General features: G+C 35.5%; 1 protein-coding gene across 2 annotated transcripts in view; it reads left to right on the forward strand.

Annotated features, from left to right (window-relative positions):
- The first annotated feature begins 2,408 nt into the window (after positions 1 to 2,408).
- The window catches only part of sbno2b (strawberry notch homolog 2b), a 94,928-nt gene continuing 84,187 nt past the window's right edge, over positions 2,409 to 13,149 (forward strand). The window contains exon 1 of one of the 2 annotated variants that reach the window (XM_083559003.1): positions 2,409 to 2,662. The gene's annotated coding sequence lies outside the window, so the exon portion shown is untranslated. The remainder of the gene's footprint in view (positions 2,663 to 13,149) is intronic. The other variant, XM_083559002.1, reaches the window with a different exon arrangement.

A 13,149-nucleotide genomic window follows, 5' to 3' on the forward strand; every position in this document is an offset into this window, starting at 1 on the left:
AATATTCCTTTTGAAGAACCTCAATGAGTTGTGAGGAAGATCAAGAGGATCTTTAACAAAACATCTTATCTACCCAGACACCAGACCAACCTCAGGCTTTTATATTCCATACAACATTGTTAGAATGACAGAGGCTTCAGCATTCAATGAAGACTGGAACACAGTTTCTAACAGGGTTCCTTTCATTCTGCTACTTCTTTCTCTTTTTGTACAGACACACATGGACACGTTCTGCTAAATGAAAAGTGGTTTTCTCTGGAAGAAAAACAAAACGGAAACAGACGAAAGGAGAATTTGTCACTGTTTATTCCATATTTAATAAAATACATTTTGATTCAACAGAATATTTGAATCAGTAAAACAACAGAATGATTGAGAACGAAGGAAAATAGGGGAGAGGGAGATGAAGGAGAGGAGGATGACAAAGATGGTGGGGAGAAGTATGAAGGAACAAGGGGTGAAGGAGATGAGGGTGGATGAATGACATAGAGGAGGATGGAGAAGAGGAGGGTGAAGAAATTAAGTATGGAGGAAAGGAGGATGGAGAAGATGAGGGTGGAGGAGTCAGGGTTGGAGGATGCAGGAGAGGAGATGATGATGGAGAAATGAGGTATAAAGGAATCAGGGTTGGAGGAAAGGAGGATGGAAGAGAGGAGGATACATAGAAATGTAAAAAAAAAAAAAAGAGGCATTGATCATTGTATATTCTATATTTATTAAATTGCTTTAATTCAACAGAATATTTTAATAAATAAAACAAATAAAATAAACAAAAGTAATGGAAGCTCATATTTTGTGATCAGTGATTTCTGTCCTCAGGTGAGTCTCTTCTCACTCTTCATGCTCCAACTGTCTCAGGTTTGAAGGCTGCTTCCTGTTTTAACACTTTCCACTGATTTTTTACTACAATAAGTTAAACAGAAGAGAAGTTCAGTCTCGTGTAGTGAATTAAATGTGTGTGATTTTAATCAGGAATCATTTAAGAAGATAAATGCTCGGTTATGTCGCCCTCTAGTGTCAGACGAGGTATAAAGATGAGAACATCAGAATCCCAACACTGTTTCCTGCAGCTGGTCAATTAAACATTTTATCTTTATATTACTTCATCCTGCTAGTGTAAAATACTCTGTGCTTTATTAGAACACAATCATCCGAACCACACACCGGAACAGAAGCTCCACATGTGCACAGTTCTTGGGAGTTTGGTTTTAGAAAACTTCTAAATGGATCAAAAATTGAGAGCTAGTGCTGGATGAAATACACACCAAGCGAAAGAAGAAAAAGAAAAAGCAGATTTTCTGCAGCACCTTTTCTGTGTGTATGAATTCAATGCGCTTGACTATGTACAGGAGCGATTATTCTACATCTGATTATGTAGAAAATATTATTATTATTAATTATATTATTAATACAGATCGGTTATTACAAGTCGGTTGGACCAGATGACATACCAGTAGAAGCATGGAGATGTTTAGGAGAGATGCAGTGGAGTTTTAAACCAGGTTGTTTAACAGGATTTTGGAAGGTGAGAAGATGCCTGAGGAATGGAGAAGGAGGTGGGCAGTGGAGGCGTGCGGGTGCAGGGTGAAGAGGTGGAGAAGGTGGAGGAGTTTAGACCAAGGAGGAGGTTTATGGATGTGGTGAGGGAAGACATGCAGGAAGTTGGTGTAAAAGAGGCAGATGTAGAGGACAGGGGGGTGTGGAGACGGATGATCAGATGTGGAGACTCCTAATGGGAGCAGCCGAAAGAAGAAGAAGAAGAAGAAGAAGAAGAAGAAGAAGAAGAACTTCTCCCAACACAAAATATATAAACATCTTCTTTCATATGCATTAATAATAATGATAATAAGTATTATTATTATTATTATTATTATTATTATTATTTGGTAATTTAACTTGTTTGGAGTATTTTGAGGTCTATTTAAATCCATCTGCAGGGTTTTAGACAGTAGCTGATTGGATGCAGATGATCCTGGAACAGAATACTGTTTGATGTTGCTATTAGACGCCGTGCTCCGTTGCCTCTAGATGGAGCCATATACACATTTTTTTGTCTGACCATTATGTTAATTTTGTGATGATAGATAGATAGATAGATAGATAGATAGATAGATAGATAGATAGATAGATAGATAGATAGATAGATAGATAGATAGATAGATAGATAGATAGATACTTTATTCATCCCAGTAGGAAATGCACTGTTGAATTTTTTATTAAATGTTTGTTTACTTGTTTCCGCTCTGCCTTTTTCACACAACTTTTTTTTTCTTGTTTTTTTTTTTTCTTTTCTTTCTTGTCTGCTACTTCAATGTCATCGTGCTCACAGTTCAATCTGATTGGACGGTTGAAATGTTATTGCGTGCGCAGTGACTAATCGCGACTGAGGGGGGCGGAACCTGTGGGTGGGGTTAGAGGCGGGGCCTGTCAGCTGAGTCGCGCGCTGCTCCGTCACGGCGGAAGTGTCCGGAAATGACCGAGTGTCTCCGATACACTCACAACTCTATGAACTTTCTTTTTCTCTTCTCTTTCTCTTCTCGGTTCCGTCTCTTTATCTTTTCTCTCATTTTATTTCTTTATCATTTTATTCTCTACAAAAGGAACTTATTACACGTGTTTGCTCATTACTGAGACTGCTGTAGGAACATCTGACTGCAGGAAGGTGAGTGAGCCGTTTTTCTCTCCGAACTTTCACTTTATTATAAACACCTTCATTATACTCAACTTTACTATAAACACCTTCATTATACTCAACTTTACTATAAACACCTTCATTATACTCAACTTTAATATAAACACCTTCATTATACTCAACTTTACTATAAACACCTTCATTATACTCAACTTTACTATAAACACCTTCATTATACTCAACTTTACTATAAACACCTTCATTATACTCAACTTTACTATAAACACCTTCATTATACTCAACTTTACTATAAACACCTTCATTATACTCAACTTTATTATAAACACCTTCATTATACTCAACTTTACTATAAACACCTTCATTATACTCAACTTTACTATAAACACCTTCATTATACTCAACTTTACTATAAACACCTTCATTATACTCAACTTTACTATAAACACCTTCATTATACTCAACTTTACTATAAACACCTTCATTATACTCAACTTTACTATAAACACCTTCATTATACTCAACTTTACTATAAACACCTTCATTATACTCAACTTTACTATAAACACCTTCATTATACTCAACTTTACTATAAACACCTTCATTATACTCAACTTTATTATAAACACCTTCATTATACTCAACTTTACTATAAACACCTTCATTATACTCAACTTTACTATAAACACCTTCATTATACTCAACTTTACTATAAACACCTTCATTATACTCAACTTTACTATAAACACCTTCATTATACTCAACTTTACTATAAACACCTTCATTATACTCAACTTTACTATAAACACCTTTATTATACTCAACTTTATTATAAACACCTTCATTATACTCAACTTTACTATAAACACCTTCATTATACTCAACTTTACTATAAACACCTTCATTATACTCAACTTTATTATAAACACCTTCATTATACTCAACTTTATTATAAACACCTTCATTATACTCAACTTTATTATAAACACCTTCATTATACTCAACTTTATTATAAACACCTTCATTATACTCAACTTTATTATAAACACCTTTATTATACTTAACTTTAATATAAACACCTTCATTATACTCAACTTTACTATAAACACCTTCATTATACTCAACTTTACTATAAACACCTTCATTATACTCAACTTTACTATAAACACCTTCATTATACTCAACTTTACTATAAACACCTTCATTATACTCAACTTTACTATAAACACCTTCATTATACTCAACTTTACTATAAACACCTTCATTATACTCAACTTTATTATAAACACCTTCATTATACTCAACTTTACTATAAACACCTTCATTATACTCAACTTTAATATAAACACCTTTATTATACTCAACTTTATTATAAACACCTTCATTATACTCAACTTTACTATAAACACCTTCATTATACTCAACTTTATTATAAACACCTTCATTATACTCAACTTTAATATAAACACCTTCATTATACTCAACTTTATTATAAACACCTTCATTATACTCAACTTTATTATAAACACCTTCATTATACTCAACTTTACTATAAACACCTTCATTATACTCAACTTTATTATAAACACCTTCATTATACTCAACTTTAATATAAACACCTTCATTATACTCAACTTTACTATAAACACCTTCATTATACTCAACTTTATTATAAACACCTTCATTATACTCAACTTTACTATAAACACCTTCATTATACTCAACTTTATTATAAACACCTTCATTATACTCAACTTTAATATAAACACCTTCATTATACTCAACTTTAATATAAACACCTTCATTATACTCAAATTTATTATAAACACCTTCATTATACTCAAATTTATTATAAACACCTTCATTATACTCAACTTTACTATAAACACCTTCATTATACTCAACTTTACTATAAACACCTTCATTATACTCAACTTTAATATAAACACCTTCATTATACTCAACTTTAATATAAACACCTTCATTATACTCAACTTTATTATAAACACCTTCATTATACTTAACTTTAATATAAACACCTTCATTATACTCAACTTTATTATAAACACCTTCATTATACTCAACTTTACTATACTCAACTTTATTATAAACACCTTCATTATACTCAACTTTATTATAAACACCTTCATTATACTCAACTTTATTATAAACACCTTCATTATACTCAACTTTACTATAAACACCTTCATTATACTCAACTTTACTATAAACACCTTCATTATACTCAACTTTACTATAAACACCTTCATTATACTCAACTTTAATATAAACACCTTCATTATACTCAACTTTATTATAAACACCTTCATTATACTCAACTTTATTATAAACACCTTCATTATACTCAACTTTATTATAAACACCTTCATTATACTCAACTTTATTATAAACACCTTCATTATACTCAACTTTATTATAAACACCTTCATTATACTCAACTTTATTATAAACACCTTCATTATACTCAACTTTATTATAAACACCTTCATTATACTCAACTTTACTATAAACACCTTCATTATACTCAACTTTACTATAAACACCTTCATTATACTCAACTTTATTATAAACACCTTCATTATACTCAACTTTAATATAAACACCTTCATTATACTCAACTTTATTATAAACACCTTCATTATACTCAACTTTATTATAAACACCTTCATTATACTCAACTTTATTATAAACACCTTCATTATACTCAACTTTATTATAAACACCTTCATTATACTCAACTTTATTATAAACACCTTCATTATACTCAACTTTATTATAAACACCTTCATTATACTCAACTTTATTATAAACACCTTCATTATACTCAACTTTACTATAAACACCTTCATTATACTCAACTTTAATATAAACACCTTCATTATACTCAACTTTAATATAAACACCTTCATTATACTCAACTTTACTATAAACACCTTCATTATACTCAACTTTAATATAAACACCTTCATTATACTCAACTTTACTATAAACACCTTCATTATACTCAACTTTACTATAAACACCTTCATTATACTCAACTTTATTATAAACACCTTCATTATACTCAACTTTATTATAAACACCTTCATTATACTCAACTTTACTATAAACACCTTCATTATACTCAACTTTATTATAAACACCTTCATTATACTCAACTTTATTATAAACACCTTCATTATACTCAACTTTACTATAAACACCTTCATTATACTCAACTTTACTATAAACACCTTCATTATACTCAACTTTACTATAAACACCTTCATTATACTCAACTTTATTATAAACACCTTCATTATACTCAACTTTATTATAAACACCTTCATTATACTCAACTTTATTATAAACACCTTCATTATACTCAACTTTACTATAAACACCTTCATTATACTCAACTTTATTATAAACACCTTCATTATACTCAACTTTACTATAAACACCTTCATTATACTCAACTTTACTATAAACACCTTCATTATACTCAACTTTACTATAAACACCTTCATTATACTCAACTTTACTATAAACACCTTCATTATACTCAACTTTATTATAAACACCTTCATTATACTCAACTTTACTATAAACACCTTCATTATACTCAACTTTATTATAAACACCTTCATTATACTCAACTTTAATATAAACACCTTCATTATACTCAACTTTATTATAAACACCTTCATTATACTCAACTTTATTATAAACACCTTCATTATACTCAACTTTACTATAAACACCTTCATTATACTCAACTTTATTATAAACACCTTCATTATACTCAACTTTAATATAAACACCTTCATTATACTCAACTTTACTATAAACACCTTCATTATACTCAACTTTATTATAAACACCTTCATTATACTCAACTTTATTATAAACACCTTCATTATACTCAACTTTACTATAAACACCTTCATTATACTCAACTTTATTATAAACACCTTCATTATACTCAACTTTAATATAAACACCTTCATTATACTCAACTTTAATATAAACACCTTCATTATACTCAAATTTATTATAAACACCTTCATTATACTCAAATTTATTATAAACACCTTCATTATACTCAACTTTACTATAAACACCTTCATTATACTCAACTTTACTATAAACACCTTCATTATACTCAACTTTAATATAAACACCTTCATTATACTCAACTTTAATATAAACACCTTCATTATACTCAACTTTACTATAAACACCTTCATTATACTCAACTTTACTATAAACACCTTCATTATACTCAACTTTACTATAAACACCTTCATTATACTCAACTTTATTATAAACACCTTCATTATACTCAACTTTACTATAAACACCTTCATTATACTCAACTTTACTATAAACACCTTCATTATACTCAACTTTATTATAAACACCTTCATTATACTCATCTTTACTATAAACACCTTCATTATACTCAACTTTACTATAAACACCTTTATTATACTCAACTTTACTATAAACACCTTCATTATACTCAACTTTAATATAAACACCTTCATTATACTCAACTTTAATTACAAAACGTTATTATTGTTAACAGAGCAGATTTTATGTTTATTAAACACATCACATTATCAACTTTTATATCCATATAAACATATATAAATAAAGTGTCTGTACAGCAAAAAAAAATCTTTTAGGTTGTTAAAATGACCCTGTAGTGACAGTATACACACACACACACACACACACACACACACACACACACACACACACACACACACACACACACGCAGTTCAGCCACAATATAACCACTGAGAGCTGACTGATGCAGATCACCCCGTTCCCATGGCAGTGTAAAGAGTGTGAACAGTAAGGTCTCAAAGTTGACTTGTTGGAAAGCAGAAAAATTAGCAAACGTGAGGATCTGAGAGCCAGAATGTGATGTTTAGACGTCTCTGGAACAGCCAGAGTTGTGGAGGTGTTTGAGGTATGCTCTCTAGGCAGGTTCTGTGCTCTAGTTAGCCAATGTTGACCCTCTACCCCAGGGATGGGCAAACTTTTTGACTCACGGGCCACAATGGGTTCTAAAATTTGACAGAGGGGCCGGGTCAGGAGATATATATATATATATTACATTAGAGACTTGGCAAATTTAGTGCATCAACCAGTGCATCAATAAACACAGCAGAAAAACTCGAGTTCAGCTTCAGTAGGAAGTGTTGTTGAACTCCTTATTTTATCAGTTCATCAAAGTCTGGAGTAAGTTTTGTTGTGGCAGTTCTCAGGAGAGATCCGAGGTGTTTGTCAACTGTCGCAGTATTTAAAGAGTATCAGATTAAACTCTCGTAAGAGAGAAAGAGAGTAATACACGCAAACAAGGTCAATGTAGCTGACGTGCGACATCTTCAGGGGAAACGTGGGCATTACAGGGGAAAGGTAAATTGAACAATGTTTACCCGTACCTATTTTAATAGAATTTGGTCACGTTCGGCGGGCCGGATTAATAAACCCAACGGGCCGTGTGTGGCCCGCGGGCCGTAGTTTGCCCATGTCTGCTCTACACCAACCAAAGCTCCAACACTGGACACATGACCAGGTCTGATGAATCATGTTTTCTTCTTCATCGTATGAGTGTGCTTACCAGTGGAAGAGAAGACACCAGGATACAAAGAAGGCCAGATAATGGAGACAGTGTGATGCTCTGGAAACTTTGAATCACGTCTTCTTTGTAACAGTGTTCCCTAATGGCAGTCTTCTTTAAGCAGGATAAAGCTTCCTGCACAACCACACTGTTCAGGAACGCCCAGAAACATCTCGATTTTACATTTACATTTTATGGCGTTTGGCAGACGCCCTTATCCAGAGCGACTTACAACTGAGCAGGGGAGGGCCTTGCTCAAGGGCCCAGCAGTGGCGGGTGGGATTTGGTGGTGGGATTTAAACCTGTACCCTTCCGATCCAAGTCCAACGCCTTAACCACTGAGCTCCAACCTCCTTCAGGAGTTCAGGGTGTTGACTCAGACTGCAGATTCCCCAAATCTTAATCTGATCGTGTGTCTGTAGGACATGATGTACAAACAAGTCTGATAGAAGATCTTACACGATTTGTAGGATCTTGGGACAGACACAACTACACAATATGAAGCAGGTGGTTTAGATGAGATGGTGAGATGATGTCATATATGTGTGTGTGTGTGTGTGTGTGTGTGTGTGTGTGTGTGTGTGTGTGTGTGTGTGTGTGTGTGTGTAAACATTAAATTTCAGCCTGACTGTGGATACAATCTGAATAGAAAGCAAGAGAGGTGTGTGTGTGTGTGTGTGTGTGTGTGTGTGTGTGTGTGTGTGTGTGTGTGTGTGTGTGTGTCTGAGAGAGAGAGAGAGAGAGAGAGAGAGAGAGAGAGAGAGAGAGAGAGAGAGAGAGAGAGAGCACATAAATGTGAGTCATGTGTTTGGGATTAGATGTGGGATTTTAGAAACCTGTATGTTCTCATGATGCTCCATAACACATGACATGTTTTGTATCTGATCTCCTCTCCATTTCCTCCTGTTTCTTCTCCTCCTCCTCATCCTTCTGTTCCTCAGTCCATTCTCAGGAAGAAGGATGTAACAGATTCAATAGAAAAGTGACAGTCAGAGGAGTGAGATCTTCCCTGATGTTATGTAGCGTTGCTCTCAGAGCTTTCCTGTGATGTACTGTATCACAATGCAGTGGGTTCAGGTGTATGTTCTCATGTTTCTCCTGCTCAGGAGTCTGTATTCAGTTTTATCAAGCCACATCTCTCTTTATTTTATTTACCCCACTGAGCTTGTTAAATTTGACCTTCAGGTGACCTTTCATCAGTATATTATTAGCGACAGCAGCTCAGGTGATTCTCTGTATATAAACACTGTGGGGAAAATAAGTATTGAACACGCTGAAATGTATTTAATACTGCGGACAAAAGCCTTTGTTGGTAATGACGTCTTTAAGATGTCTCCTTTATGGAGAAACTGGTTACACGCATTTCTCAGGTGTGATTTTAACCCATTCTTCTACACAAACACTCGTCAGGTTTTGTGGCCTCTTCTATGAACTCTGATCTTTAGTTCTTTCTATAGATTCAGTGTATTACTTATTGTTCTCTTTGAAACAATAGTACCTGCTAATTTCAGGTCTTTCTGAAGCTCTCCACAAGTGGTCCTTGGCTCTTGGATAACTCTTCTGATTTTCTTTTCACTCCTCTGTCAGAAGTCTTTTGAAGAGCACCTGGTCATGGCCGGTTTCTGGTGAAATGTTCTTTCTAATTCTGGATTATGGCCCCAGCAGTGCTCACTGGAACATTCAGAAGTTTAGAAATCCTTCTGCAACCAATGCCATCAGTATGTTTTGCAGCAATAAGATTGTGAAGGTCTTGAGGGAGCTCTTTGTTTTTACCCGTCATGAGATGTTTCTTGTGTAAACTCTTACTAATGGAACACCTTTATACAGATCAGTTTGGACTGAAGCAGCTGATATTAATGTGCACTGACACGGGGCATGAGTTCAGCTGGTGTCGTGGCTTTTCATGCCTTTTTTCACCTCCATTTCTTCATGTGTTCAACACTTTTCCCCGTGTCATTTCTCATTATTACACATAATTTCATTTATGGATATCTATGGTTTGATTTCTTTTTATGTGTGGGCTGCATGGCTTCTTACCAACATCTGGTACATGTATGTCAATAGCACCTTTAGAAATAGATTCACTGAGAAAAATTGTGACGTGTTTAATACGTATTTTACCCACTGTGGACTCTCTCTCTCTTTCTCTTTCTCTCTCTCTGTCTCTCTCTCTCTGTCTCTCTCTGTCTCTCTCTCTCTCTCTCTCTCTCTCTCTCTCTCTCTGTCTCTGTCTTTCTCTCTCTCTCTCTCTCTCTCTGTCTCTGTCTTTCTCTCTCTCTCTCACAGCGTTCGTTGTCTCAATCCCGTCATCTTATTTAAACTTTAGAGCATTTGATTTTATTGTCCTGTGGATGGAATCTGTGTAGCTCTGTTTGCATCAGGAGATCATTATTTGTGGTCCCTGGTTCTCTACTGAGGTCAGAAATGCATCAGTGTAACTGCAAAATGGATTCATTCTGATTTATTCCTCAGTGTATGACTCGCGTCACAAAACTAAATACACCACTACATCACACCTCGCACATCTGAGGTTATTTATCATACACTGATCTGCATGAATAGATGACTTTATGACATTAGAACATTCTGAGTGGTTCCTGGTCTGCAGTGGTCAGTGTCTATCTAAAGTGCTCCAAGGAAGGAACAGTGGTGAACCGGGGCGGCCGAGGCTCACTGATGCACGTGAGAAGCGAAGGCTGGTCCGTGTGGTCCGATCCAACAGACGAGCTCCTGTAGCTCAAACTGCTGAAGAAGTTCATGCTGGTAATGATCGTGGGGTCACGACTGTTTTAGCATTTATATAGTTTGTGTTCTCTTTGATTGGAGGCGACTCTGTGCAGTTGGTGATGTTTCACATCTATGATCTGGAGATCCATAAGATTACGGAGGAACACAGGAGCTTTGAGGATGGATTTGGATTTGGACTGTAGTTAATATCAACAGTCTGCTACACTGACTCAGGACTACAGTTTGCTCTGATCTCCATCACTGCACCTCAACATTGTTTATCTGTAATAAATGGACATTCGTTGGAACCCAGATGAGGATGAGGTTCCCTCTTGAGTCTGGTTCCTCTCAAGGTTTCTTCCTTCTGCATCTCAGCGAGTTTTTCCTTCACCACAGTCTCCACCGACTTGTTCATCAGGGACAAAATTACACTTATAAAGAACATCATGACATTTAATTGAATAAATGTTTTAATAGAGACGAAATTAAAGAGTAATGGTGAAAGAACAGTGCCGTTACTTTTGCATGCACTCCAGTCCCTGCTTTATTCCCCATTCGAGCACATGCTATAATGTGATTGTCGTGTATTTCTGTAGAAAAGGGTGATGTAATTATTTGTAAAAGCTTGTGTAGTTATTTACACTTCACCGAGTCATTTCAGGTCTTTTGGTGTCGCCTCTGTTTGTGATCTGATGTTCTGTTCAGATCCTTATCATGAGGAAAGAGGATTCCAGGGCAAATAAATATGTGCTTAAAATGTTGAAACCTGAAAAAAAAAAATTATGCACAGAAAACTAAAAGAAGCTTTAACCTGACCATGAGGACATGTGAGACGGGTGAGACAATCAGCACTGTGAAAGCATGAAGGTGAATCAGGTGCAGAAAGTCATGTGATGTGTCATGTGACTGTGCAGAGGCTTGAGGGAAATCTAGTCCCTGATAGTAGTCCATAATTCTGGCAGTCAGTTGCAGCTGTGTTTGGCTCAGCGCTTCCTCGTAACTCCTCCTGCTCTTCAGTGCTGGAGAGATGAAGGAAGCAGGAGCAGCAGTCACTAAACCACATGTGCTTATCTGCGAGATGTGAACACACGCGACACGTCATGGGGAAACGCTGTAATGTTGACGTAAGCAAGGTTTGACCACAGGTCTAAGTTTGGAACTGGTTGATGTGTGAGTGTGATATAACGAGGCAACAGTTACAGCTCCAGATTTAGGTTCCTATTAATGTTTTTTTACACTGAAAGCAGAGGGGTACGGGTCCTCACAACTAACTCTGACCTCTGCTGGAACAAAGGAAGGAAGTTACAATAGAAGAAAAAAAGTAAGAAGGATAGTCTAAAGAAAAGAGAGGAGAAAAAGACAGATAAAAAATACAGATTTATTACAGAGTATTTAGTTTTCCTCTGAGAGACTGGTATTCACTTCAATTCATGTTTATTTGTATTGAACTTTTAATAATGAACATGGTCTCAGAGCAGCTTTACACAGATGATGTGGAGATAAAAATGAATAAGTTCTTCATAAGTGTAAGTTTGTCCCTGATGAACAAGTCGGTGGAGACTGTGGTGAAGGAAAAACTCCCTGAGATACAGAAGGAAGAAACCTTGAGAGGAACCAGACTCAAGAGGGAACTTCATCCTCATCTGGGTGCCACCGAATGTCCATTTATTACAGATAAACGATGTTGAGGTGCAGTGATGGAGATCAGAGCAAACTGTAGTCCTGAGTCAGTGTAGCAGACTGTTGATATTAACTACAGTCCAAATCCAAATCCATCCTCAAAGCTCCTGTGTTACTCCGTAATCTCATGGATCTCCAGGGCGTTGATGTAGGGGATACATTGTTATGCTCTGTGTGTGTGTGTGTGTGTGTGTGTGTGTGTGTGTGTGTGTGTGTGTGTGTGTGTGTGTGTGTGTATCAGTGTGTGTGTGTATCAGTGTGTGTGTGTATCAGTGTGTGTGTGTATCAGTGTGTGTGTGTGTGTATCAGTGTGTGTGTGTGTATCAGTGTGTGTGTGTGTGTGTGTATCAGTGTGTGTGTGTGTGTGTGTGTGTGTGTGTGTGTGTGTATCAGTGTGTGTCAGTGTGTATCTGTGTTTGTGTGTGTGTGTGTATTAGTATGTGTATGTGTGTGTGT

This window comes from Silurus aristotelis (assembly GCF_946808225.1).
Source record: "Silurus aristotelis genome assembly, chromosome: 13".
Classification (NCBI taxonomy): Eukaryota; Metazoa; Chordata; class Actinopteri; order Siluriformes; family Siluridae; genus Silurus; species Silurus aristotelis.